The sequence below is a fragment of the Mytilus galloprovincialis genome, chromosome 9, assembly GCF_965363235.1.
Source record: "Mytilus galloprovincialis chromosome 9, xbMytGall1.hap1.1, whole genome shotgun sequence".
NCBI lineage: Eukaryota > Metazoa > Mollusca > Bivalvia > Mytilida > Mytilidae > Mytilus > Mytilus galloprovincialis.
This window is the reverse complement of record NC_134846.1, coordinates 3,992,101-4,003,919: the sequence shown is the minus strand read 5'-3', so window position 1 is coordinate 4,003,919 and position 11,819 is coordinate 3,992,101.

Genomic DNA, 11,819 nt, shown 5'->3' with positions numbered 1-11,819 from the left:
CGTACCACAATAGTTGTAAAAGACAAGTTCTAAAAGCGACAATCGTCATAAGAACTTTTTCTCCTGGTGACCCAGTTGGAACAGAAGGGTACTTTTAAAAATCATAGTAGAAACGACGACATCATGATAAAAACAAAATTACTACTAGAAATAAAACTCAGAAAGAAGTAACTCAGTCCTCACACTATTAGAAATAAAACTAAGAAAGAAGTAACTCAGTCCTCACTAGAAAAAGTGAAATCAGATCCTCTAGGAAATTAAATTCCTGTAAACAGTTCTTGCATCAGTACTTACACCAGGGGCACTCTGTTGTTCAACTAGTGATTAAACTAATCATATGATTAATTTTAATCGAATGATTAAGAAATTTTAACGACAAGTTAGCACTAACGACAAGTTGAACAACAGACACCAGGTTGTATATGATCGGCATTTGTAGAAACTAAATAAAAACAAATACAAGTCATCGTGTTAAAAACTGAGCCACTTATGCACTACAAAAATCCAGCGTCATAACAACGATGACACTTCATCTTAAATACACTAAGGTTTGCGTTCAGAGAAGTATATTGAGACGTATCTGGTTAAGAATTAATTTGGGCACTAACTTTTGGAACTATTAACCCTTTGATTTAATGATAAAAATGAAAAATTACTTCATAGCAACTAATTGAATGCATTTCCATAAAAAATGGTTAACGAATCCTTTTGTGAGAGAGGAGACTACAATTATCCTTTCGGAGCATAAACAGTTTAATGAGTCATGCTTGAACCCATGGGATTGTCATACTAACAAAATTATTTAACCACTGATTTGGGCGATACCTTTCCAAACAACTAAAGTTGAAAATAGCAAAGCGACTGAAAAAAGTTATCTAGTCGCATGACATTTTAAGGTATAATGTTTCATCAACATTTAAAAATACACACCAAGAGCCGATCAGTTGCAAGCTTAGCATGTTTAAGTGCAAAATCAGATTGATGGACAGACTGTATCAATTGATTATAAAATAAAGAAACGATTAGCCCAGTCGTATGTGAAGCTAATACATTATCAACGATGGAAAATCGATTTGCGATTACCCAAAACTACAGTATGTCAATAAAATTAATTTGTAGAAATTATTCTTGAGAACACATAATTACTCTAATCATCTACAACAGATGGGATGTACATTTGTTTGTTGTTTTTATTTATTCTATAAATATATAATTCTGAATTCGACAATTGTTTATTTGTATTGCCAATACGTTTTTGCTTTTGAAACATCGATGGTTAAGAAGATTATTCTTTTTACGTCGGATGATCATGATGCAAATAGCGGATCATTAAGATGGGCAATCGTCATTAGTGTTTTTTATCTTATAAATTTCTTTTTGTTTAATATTATCTGAACTTAGATTTGTTTATGAACAGCGTCTCGAGCATTGATTAATTGTTTTTCTCGATTATTCTGTAACACATACAAATGTTGATTTGGCTTTGATTGTTATAGGGAACTAGTTACTGGTGTAAAAGAGTAAATATTAATGTTAGACAAACTATTGAAGGTTTTCTGATATCAATCAATGCCTTTGTCACAATTTCTTCAAAACAAACAACCAAATGGTCAACTTGGCGTTGAAACTTAAATGTTAGACAACGAAGTGGAGACAATTTTAACTGAAACCCCAGTCAAAATCGAAAATCAAAGAAAAGTCTAGCAACTTAGTTCAACAATACTGGTTTTATATACTATTAGTATACATGTATAACATGTAACCGTATACACACACATGCAGTAACTGTTTTGAACCGAAAAAAGCGCAGAATATTGTTAGGCCACATATACAGATGATATATGGTTCTGATTTATAAGATGGATAACACCTTTATTTAATTCACATTATATATTTACATATTAAGTGTAAATTAAAGTTTAAACTCTTTCAGGCAACGTCGACCTTCGACATGTTAGAAAGATATGGCTATAGGTTTATGCCGCTGTTATTCGTGTGGTTCTCAAATATTCAGGAATTTATCCATCTTCTTAGGACTTTAACATTTTGGTCTTCAAGCGGGATTCTTTCGCTTAACTGTTTTCTTTACATAAATGTTAGACAACGAAAATCACTTCGAAACAATTTCCAATGAAAACTCAGCCAAAATAAGAATAGAAAAGAAAAGTCTATCTACTTAGTTCAACATTGTTTTTTCCTCAATGCTCTTCAACTTCGTACTTTATAACTTTTTTGGATTCGAGCGTCACTGATGAGTCTTTTGTAGACGAAACGCGCGTCTGGCGTATATACAAAATTTAGTCCTGGTATCTATGATGAGTTTATGGTATCATATAACATGTGCACGTGTACTAAAACAGTTTTTACATAAGAGGCGCGAGAAATTGTTTCCTGAGCGCAATTATATGGTTATGATTAATAGGATGTACATGTATATCTTAAAGTTCTTCCATTCTCTTTGATATTTACAAATTATTCAGGAAATAAAGTTTAAAATTCTTTAGTAGTCCTAAGAAAGATTTGCCTACATATTCTGATCGCATTTAGTTTTTAAATATCCAGGTATTTAGGTATTTATGCAACATTGATATTAAACATATTGGAATTCATCGATTTTTTTTTATTTAGAAAGTAAATACATGTAGGAGGTATTACACTTTTTTCGGATTGCATGTTTTAATAATTTAAGACTGGCGATATAAATATTTTCCCTACGAAATGTAAAACCATCTCGTTACACTAATATACATTGATATATTATTGTTTAGGGGCCAACGGAAGCCCAGTCGTCGTTTTTCTCGCTGCGTTTAAGACCCTGTGTGGCCTTGTGCTGTTTTAACCCTTGAAATGGACTGTTGCCTCTTTGAGACATTCCTTGTTTCCGTTCTCAATTTCTACATCAGACATGATAAAACTATGATTTTATATGAAAAAAAAAACTACGTATTTATCACTGACACAGCGATAAATCAACAATAAATTACTTGAAATGTCTAACAGGTAGTAAGTTACAAATCCTTCAGATAATGTATATGCTGTGAATTCTGCAGGTGCACTCGTCATTAACTTTCAGTAATCCCAGAGTTGTTAAAGTAAATGTGATCTATTAGAATCTCTAGTAAAAGGTAGAATCCATATCACATATATCAATAACAGAATCAGAGTTCAAAATATACTGCAGTTTAAAATAAAATGATGAAAACAAGCAGAGTAAGATGTTCTGGTATTCAGAGTATATAAGAAACTTATATTCCAAACCAGTCAGTATATGCAACAATGCTTGTCTCTGCATGGTTTAAGAGTTCAGTTTGTGTTTTATAAATCAGTAGCGGTCACATTGCCTATGTTTTGTTTCAAAGTTCAAAGTCTGTTTGCAGAAATCCCATTGCTTGACTATGGTTCGCAAGTTCAAATACTGTTAAAGAGAGTTCAGAATATTGACTATTGTTTAACAATCTTAATATAAAAAAAGAGGATGTGGTATGATTGCCAATGAGACAACACTTCACAAGATACCAAAATGACACAGAAATTAACAACTATAGGTCACCGTACGGCCTTCAACAATGAGGACAGCCCATACCGCATAGTAAGCTATAAAAGGCCCCGAAATGACAATGTAAAACAATTTTAACAAAAAAACTAACGGCCTTATTTATAAAAAAAATGAACGAAAAACAAATATGTAACACATTAACAAACGACAACCATTGAATTTCAGGCTCCTGACTTTGGACAGGTACATACATAGAAAATGTGACGAGTTTAACATGTTAGCGGGATCCCAACCCTCCCCTTAACCTGGAACAGTGGTATAGCAGTACAACGTAAGAACGACCTTTAAAAATCAGTTGAAAAAGGCTCAACTCATCAGATAGATAAAAATACAAGTGGACGTGGACGGGTACTTGTACATTCCAACAACAAAAAGGCAAAAGGTACAGATCTGAGAGTACTCGCAGTTAACTGACAGCTAGTGCAAAGCCTCTAACAACTATAATAATAAAATCATGCATCTAAGACTAAATATGTGTAACTGAGGTCTCATTGTTTGCCGTTGGTTTATAAGTTCAACGACTGATAACAAGTAGTCACATTGCCTGACTATGGTTTATAAGTTCAATTTCTGGTTGAGAGATGTCACATTGCTTGGTTATGGTTTATAAGTTTAACGTCCGTTAACCAGAGGGGATAGTTCTTCATTTTGCTTGTCTATAAGGAAAAATGGAAAAAGGGGAAGGGAAAGGGATTAGCATAATATTCTGATCCTCAACGAGACAAAAAACATTACCCTTCCCCTTTGAAATTAAATGGTTGCTCCCTCGTTAAAAGAAAAAGAAAACAGTTTTTACAAGAGGCCAAATTGCTTGACTTTACTGTGTTTACCAGAGTATATATATAGTGCAGATACCTACTGGTTTGAATGTCTGTTTTGTTAAGGCTCCTAAGCTTATGCACCTAATTCAATTTCAGTATGATACATACATTGCATGATTGATCAAACAAATTGTGAAGTAAAGAAACAAACAACTGTTTTATGTCAACGTAATTCATAATTGACGAATGGAATTGATTTGCAATCAAACAAAAGCAACAAATAAAATGTAGAAATTAATCAATTTGCTGCACTTTTTTTCTTAAGAACAAGTTAATAAGACTCCCTTTTTAATGAACAACGACAGATGGAATTTGCATTATGTTTGTCATGAAAGAAATCCAAATTTGGTTTTATTTTTCTAAATTATAGATAAATACAAAGACAAAGCAACGGTTGTATTTTTTTCGACAAAAGACATCGTCATATTTATATAAGCTTTGGAATTTCAAGTGTTCTGGCCTCGAGCATCACCAAAGAGACATTGCTTGTCGAAATGGGCATCTGGTGCAGAATAAAAAGATCGAAATGACCTTCCTTCCTTCTTAAAAAAAATATCATCAACACAGTTGTTAAGCCAAACGTCACCTGCTCATATCTATAGAGAGGTCAATGATTTATAATATTCCAGTACAGAAAAATATCCATCAAAGCCAAAAAAAAAAAAACACGTCTTTTTTAAGATAAATTGATTAAAAAGGGAGTCTTATTAACTTGTTCTTAAGAAAAAAAGTGCAACAAATTGATTAATTTCTACATTTTTGTTGTTGCTTTTGTTTGAGTGCAAATCAATTCCATTCGTTAATTATGAATTATGTTGACATAAATCAGTTGTTTTTTTCCTTCCTTCACAATTTGTTTGATCAATCATGCAACGTATGTATCATACTGAAATTGAATTAGTTGCATAAGCTTAGGAGCCTTAACAAAACAGACATTTAAACCAGTAGGTATCTGCACTATATACTCTGGTAAACACAGTAAAGTCAAGCAATTTGGCCTCTTGTAAAAATTAAAAGTAAATTTCAAAGGGGAGGGGTAATGTTTTTTGTCTCGTTGAGGATCAGAATATTATGCTAATCCCCTCCCCTTCCCCTTTTTCCACTTTTCCTTATAGACAATACATTAAGCTAGTTATAAAGTAATTATATTCTACTTTAATTTAACGCAAGACTATCAGTCAAATATATCTTATAAATTCCAGTATTTTTATCAGCAGCGACAACGTAATTCTACAGCAATTTATATCAAATATTCAGGAGTGAATTTATTGGCTTTGATCTATCAGACTGAAAGTTAAGTTTTTGAGGAACTTGCAATTCAATCAAAGTTGCATGTATCATTTATTTACTTACATTAAATAAAACGTAATTAGAACAGTGAATAATTGTACATTCTCCTGTGAAATTATCTTTGTAAAGTAAGGTCTATATTTATTTTATAAGATGCCAGTGATAACTACGTGACCTGTTGTTTTTCTTGAAAATTATGTAAGCGATTAGCATTTCCTTTGAATTTCTGAGCATACACGTAGTTGTTTTTTTTTATTTGTCGAAATGTAAACTCCATGAACAGCATGAAGGTAACACTTTTGGCGCGTTATTAAACATGCAACAAATATTATCTGCAGTCCCTTATATAACTGAAATGTTTACATCAAATTGCGGCAAGTTTGAAGAAACATCAATGTTTGCACTAAGATTCATTTGCAAGAAAGTTAAAATAATAAAGAATGTTTGCCACAATATTGCAGAAAACTTTGACCATTCAATATGTTTGCCTCAAGATTGCAGAAAACTTTGATCATTCATGTGCGTGGTAAAATGGTTGTGGCAAGTTTGCTGGTAGTTTGCTGCAAATGTTTGCCACAAGATTTATTTCTCGGTATTGGGTACTGATATTGGTATCGGAAACTGCTGTTTTTTTTTCTCGTTTGACACGTGTATAGTACCAACCATTATTACTTGTTCATTGATATGAGTTTTTCATACTATTTGAAATTACAGAATTCCATTCACATGTTGTTCTTATTTCATCTATTTTCGCGTTCGATCGATTACGTAACCGAAAATCCAATAAACCTGAGATTTGACCAAAACTTCCATTCAGTATAATAAACAATAAAACCTTAAGTACACGCAATTAAAACCGTAAAGATTTCAATTTTCATATGTTGATATAAGAATAAACAGATGTTGTCTGATTGTCAGAGACACAACTCTCCATCAGAGACCAAATGACGTGCAACAACAGTTGTTGCGCGTTTTAATGACCGTCCCTTCATAGAAAACTGGCGATAAGTGAAATTACAAACAATTATTAAAATAATGTTACAGATGACGCCCTGATAAAAACTTCTTTTTAATTAAAAATTGTGAGCTATTAAACCGTTTCACTTGATAATTATTATAATGGAGTATAGCAACATTTTTAATTTTATTCTTTGTTAGACAATTAAAGTTAACAAAAAGACATCAGACAACTTAATGGGGATATTTAACTCATATTCATTAAAGAATTGAGAATGGAAATGGGGAGTATATCATTGCGACAACAAACCGATCAAAGAGCCGAAGACCACCAATGGGTCTTCATCGCTGCAAGAAAATGCTGCACCCGGATGCGGTCCTCAGCTGGACCCTAAATAAAAATGTGTACTATGAAAATGGACGTTATACTAAACTCCAACACCTACATGTATTTATGAACTAAAATTAAAAAAAAACTAAGTACTCTAAAATGTATCTACTTAATTTTTTCTATTATCCGACAAACAGTTTTGTCATATATAGATAAATTTTACATAATTATAACTTCTTTATCTCTAGTGTTACTTTCTGGGGAAAATTATTTTAAAGAGGCATTTACCAATCATTATAAAAGATTTGAATATGATTTTGACACTTTCATTGTAACTTTTGCAGCATTTAATCAACTCTTTAAATAAAATATTACTCAGGTGTTTCTTCTAAAAAATCTAAAAGATTTGCAAGAATGTCTTCAATGACACCACTGTCAAGCTGCATCATTTTCCATTATTTAAAAGAAAATCTGCATCGTCTAAAAATACAGCAAATGTTTGATAAAGAAAAGACAACAGCTGTTTCTTGAGTTTTAAAAAAAAAAATCTGAATTTAAATAAAATTATGCTTATTTCAATAACATAACTACTGTACATCGAGGTTAATGACATTAAAGAGGGTCTTAAGGGGGCTATAGAATAGATAACAATGTGAAAAATGCAACATAAAGGACAAACATATTAAAAATAGAGCAAACCAGACAAGAAAATTAAAGAATGGAGAATAATAGACCTTTAAAATAGAAAAAAATGGCGTTTTTTGATTGAGTTGGGCCTTCCAATTAATATGTTAAAGTGTGTCGTTCTATGTTTTGATATTATATTATTCATGTTATTGTTTGAGAAAGGGGAGAAGGTTTGGTACTATTAAAACGTTAAATCTCGCTGCAAATGATTGCACCTGTCCGAAGTCAGCAATCTAGATAGTGTACAGTAGTTGTCGTCTGTTTATGTAGTTCATACGTGTTTATCGTTTCTCGTTTTTATAAAGTTTAGACCGTTGGTTTTCCTGTTTGAATGGTTTTACACTAGTAATTTTTGGGACCCTTTATAGCTTGCTGTTCGGTGTAAGCCAATATTTCGTGTTGAAGGCCGTACCTTGACCTATAATGGTTTACTTTTATAAATTGTTACTTGGATGGAGAGTTGTCTCATTGACTCTCATACCACATCTTCCTATATCTAACAATGAAACAATACAGAAATAAATTACCCCCTTTTAGAACTTTATTAAAAGGTTGAACGTTTGTAACAACAATCGAGATGGAGAGTTGTGGCATTGGCACTAATACCACATCTTATATCTAGTTGTTGTTGTTGCTTCAAATAGAGGAAAACTGTCAGGTTTTGCAAGTAAATGTACAGGGAAAGCTTCAAGGCACAAACAATTTTTTATATTTTTGATGATAAAATGGTAAAATACAGCTGCTGTAAGTTAATAATACAATAATGTAATACAGTTGGAATTACGTGTACATTAGAGTACAATATTTGTATATCCAACATAAATTTTGACATATATGTGAAAATCCAAATTAGCATTGCTCTAGTTCGATCCGTAAGGAAACAACATATGGGATCGTAAATATATTCTATAATTCTTTTTAGTATGCAATCTTCAATGCTATTACGCTTTCATATAACAAGAAAAAAAAATAGACGATAAAATACTTTGTTATTACATTCTGTTGATCCCTGTACATGATATGAGGGTCTTGGCGGGGTTTATAGAATAGATGCGAATGGTTAAAAAGTGCAGGATAGAGGGGGAAATTATAAAAAACAAAGAAAAATAATGCTCAAGAAATAAAAACGCGAACAACGGGTATTGAGATATAAGGAAGATATATTATGGGATGCTTACATAAAAAGAATTATAGAAAATAATTTAAAATATTTAAGGAACAGCAAAGAACAGAGAAATCATATCGAAACATAGAGAAATATTGTGATACTGAACAAATTAGTTTCAGAAAAGATTTGCTGAATAAAAAAAAAAGGCGGTCCTTTAAAACATCTAAAAAATTGTTAGCAGCGAAGATAGCACGGGATCCTGGCTAAATGGTCGACAGTTCGAACTGAAACAAAGAGGAGATTAGGCCAGGATGCCAGATTAGGTGCAAACATAATTAAGTATGATTTTGATTCATAGTGAGTCTTAATAATTACCACTTGATTGAAAGTACGGAAGAATACTTCAGTTATTACCTTTCCGGAGCGACTGAGTTTACTACTATTTTTTTCGTGGGGATGTTATATGAAGTAGTAACAAGTACAACATGTACAATACTTTCATTCAATAATGTTGGTTAATCAAAAAGAATAATTAAATCTTATTCTAACGAAGAATTCTTTGTAAGTCATAATTCCACATACCACCCATGCAATCAGTAATACTAATGTCGATTTGTGTTAGACAAACTTAAACGTAGACACAAATTTGCATACCCGACTACTCAATTAATTAGGCAAAATATTGATCGATTATTGTTTACCTAACATCTAGCCAGTTTCATTTTGTGTTTATATAGCGAACCAATTACATATAATCGATGATGGCTCCGAAAATTGTAAATACCCTAGTGAAGCCATGTTGTGAGTAAATGCTTGACCATTCAAATGAGCACACACAGACGAAAATGTTATGATCTTAAAAGCATGTATGCACATTGTATATCATTACGAATCGTCCGTTAGATATCCATATTTTTGGCGAACATACTATCGTTTTGTTTGAATCTATCTGTTTAGTAAAAGCCATTTTTAAAATTTTTTTTTCTCATGTTGTGCTGTTACATTCCTATCGATTTGTGTTAGACAAACTTAAACGTAGACACAAATTTGCATACCCGACTACTCAATTAATTAGGCAAAGTATTGATCGATTATTGTTTACTTAACATCTAGCCAGTTTCATTTTGTGTTTATAAAGCGAACCAATTACATATAATCGATGATGGCTTCGAAAATTGTAAATACCCAAGTGAAGCCATGTTGTGAGTAAATGTTTGACCATTCAAATGAGCACACACAGACGAAAATGTTATGATCTTAAAAACATGTATGCACATTGTATATCATTACGAATCGTCCGTCAGATGTCCATATTTTTGGCGAACATTCCATTGTCCCAGGATAGGGGATGGTTAAGCTCTCACACACATATTAAACCCCTCAACATTCGTAATGTACCTGTCCAAGTTTAGAGCCTTTTATAGTTCAGTGGTTATCGTTCAACTTGGTTTAGGTGTATCACATTTGTTGTTAGTAAATTCTTTTGTTGTTAATAAGACCGTTAGTTTCCGAAATCGAATAGCATGATATTTTTCATGTCGGGGCCTTTTATAGCCGACTATACGGTATGGGTTTTTCTCATTTCTACTTCTACCATTAAGTGACCACGGTCATTTGGTTAGCTACATGCATCCTGTCTCTGTTGAAGGTCGTGTAATTGCTTACATTAAATTCATTTAAACTTTGATAGATAGTTGTCTCATTAGTTTCACAATAGCCCCTTCCCAGTCAAACAGATACCCTATTGTATATATACCACCTACAAAATCTGCTATATAAAAAAAATACGAAGTGGTATGGTTGCTAATGAGATAACTCTCCACCAGAAACGCACATATTTGCAAGTTAATGACACCGTATTATCTTCAACATTGAGCAAAGCACATACTACATAGTGAGCAATAACATGGTTACACCTAAATGACGGAATGAAAAACAATTCAAACGAAAAAAGTAGTTGGCTGATTTATGTACAAAACAATAATTAATTTATGTACAAAACAATAAATTAACAAAAACTGAACACGCCTAATTCATGCATAATTTATCTTTCTATATATGTTATAAGAAGCTAAATTTAAGGTGACACGAATATGGATTAAATGACCTCTTTCTATCAATTGATTCATCATCAATGTTTCTTAGCTTATTTTGACAAAATTGAACCGTAGCAGAAGCGAAGTATCATTTTACTATTTCACCTTGAACAAACTAATATATCTTGTAACTCGTGTCCCCGTAAGTCAGATAGAAAATAACCAAATTTTTCAAGTGAGAAAACACTAATTATTTTATCCTTCGGGTTTCTTTGATATAACATAATAATAGGACGTTATTGCCTGTGTTACATGATCTCGCTGTCCGCCTCGTATTTAAATCAGCAAATTCAAGGAGATCGAACTCCTTAAAAGCATTGAGTATTGTCCTCAATAATAGATTTTAATAACTAAAGTCACATTTATGTAACCTTTGATTGATATAGTACAAGGACAAAATGAAAAATCGGGCAAATTCATTTCTACGTATTGGAATTGGCAGGTGTAAATCTAAAGAAATCATTCCTATCTTGGTTAGAGGGAATTGTTTCTAGTATCAATTTATACAACTCAGATGATATAAATTGGTTATAAGTTTCTTGGATCATATTGTTTTGCTTGTGGCTGCATCCTCGCATATAGCATAATATATAAGGAATTAAACCTTAATGAGAAACTGATATTCTAACTTTGTAATGTAATAGAAAACTTTATGATTTTTTATTGTACAAATCAAGATGAGCTCCAAGACCGTTGCCTCATCGATAAATAAGTCCCGGTTCGCCCAAAAAAAGATTTGAGGTAAAATTGCTTACCCCCAATATACTAGACATATTCGATACACATTTTGCAGATTAAACATACAATTGGTTTTAAAACCTACATGTACTTAACTCTGTCGACGCCTACTGTTTACATTTACAATTATTTGTTGCTGAAATGCAATATTTTAACAGTCTTAATTTCTCCTACCTTATTCCCGGACGCCCTTATTACTGATGAGTCTTATGTAGACGAAACGCGCGTCTGGCGT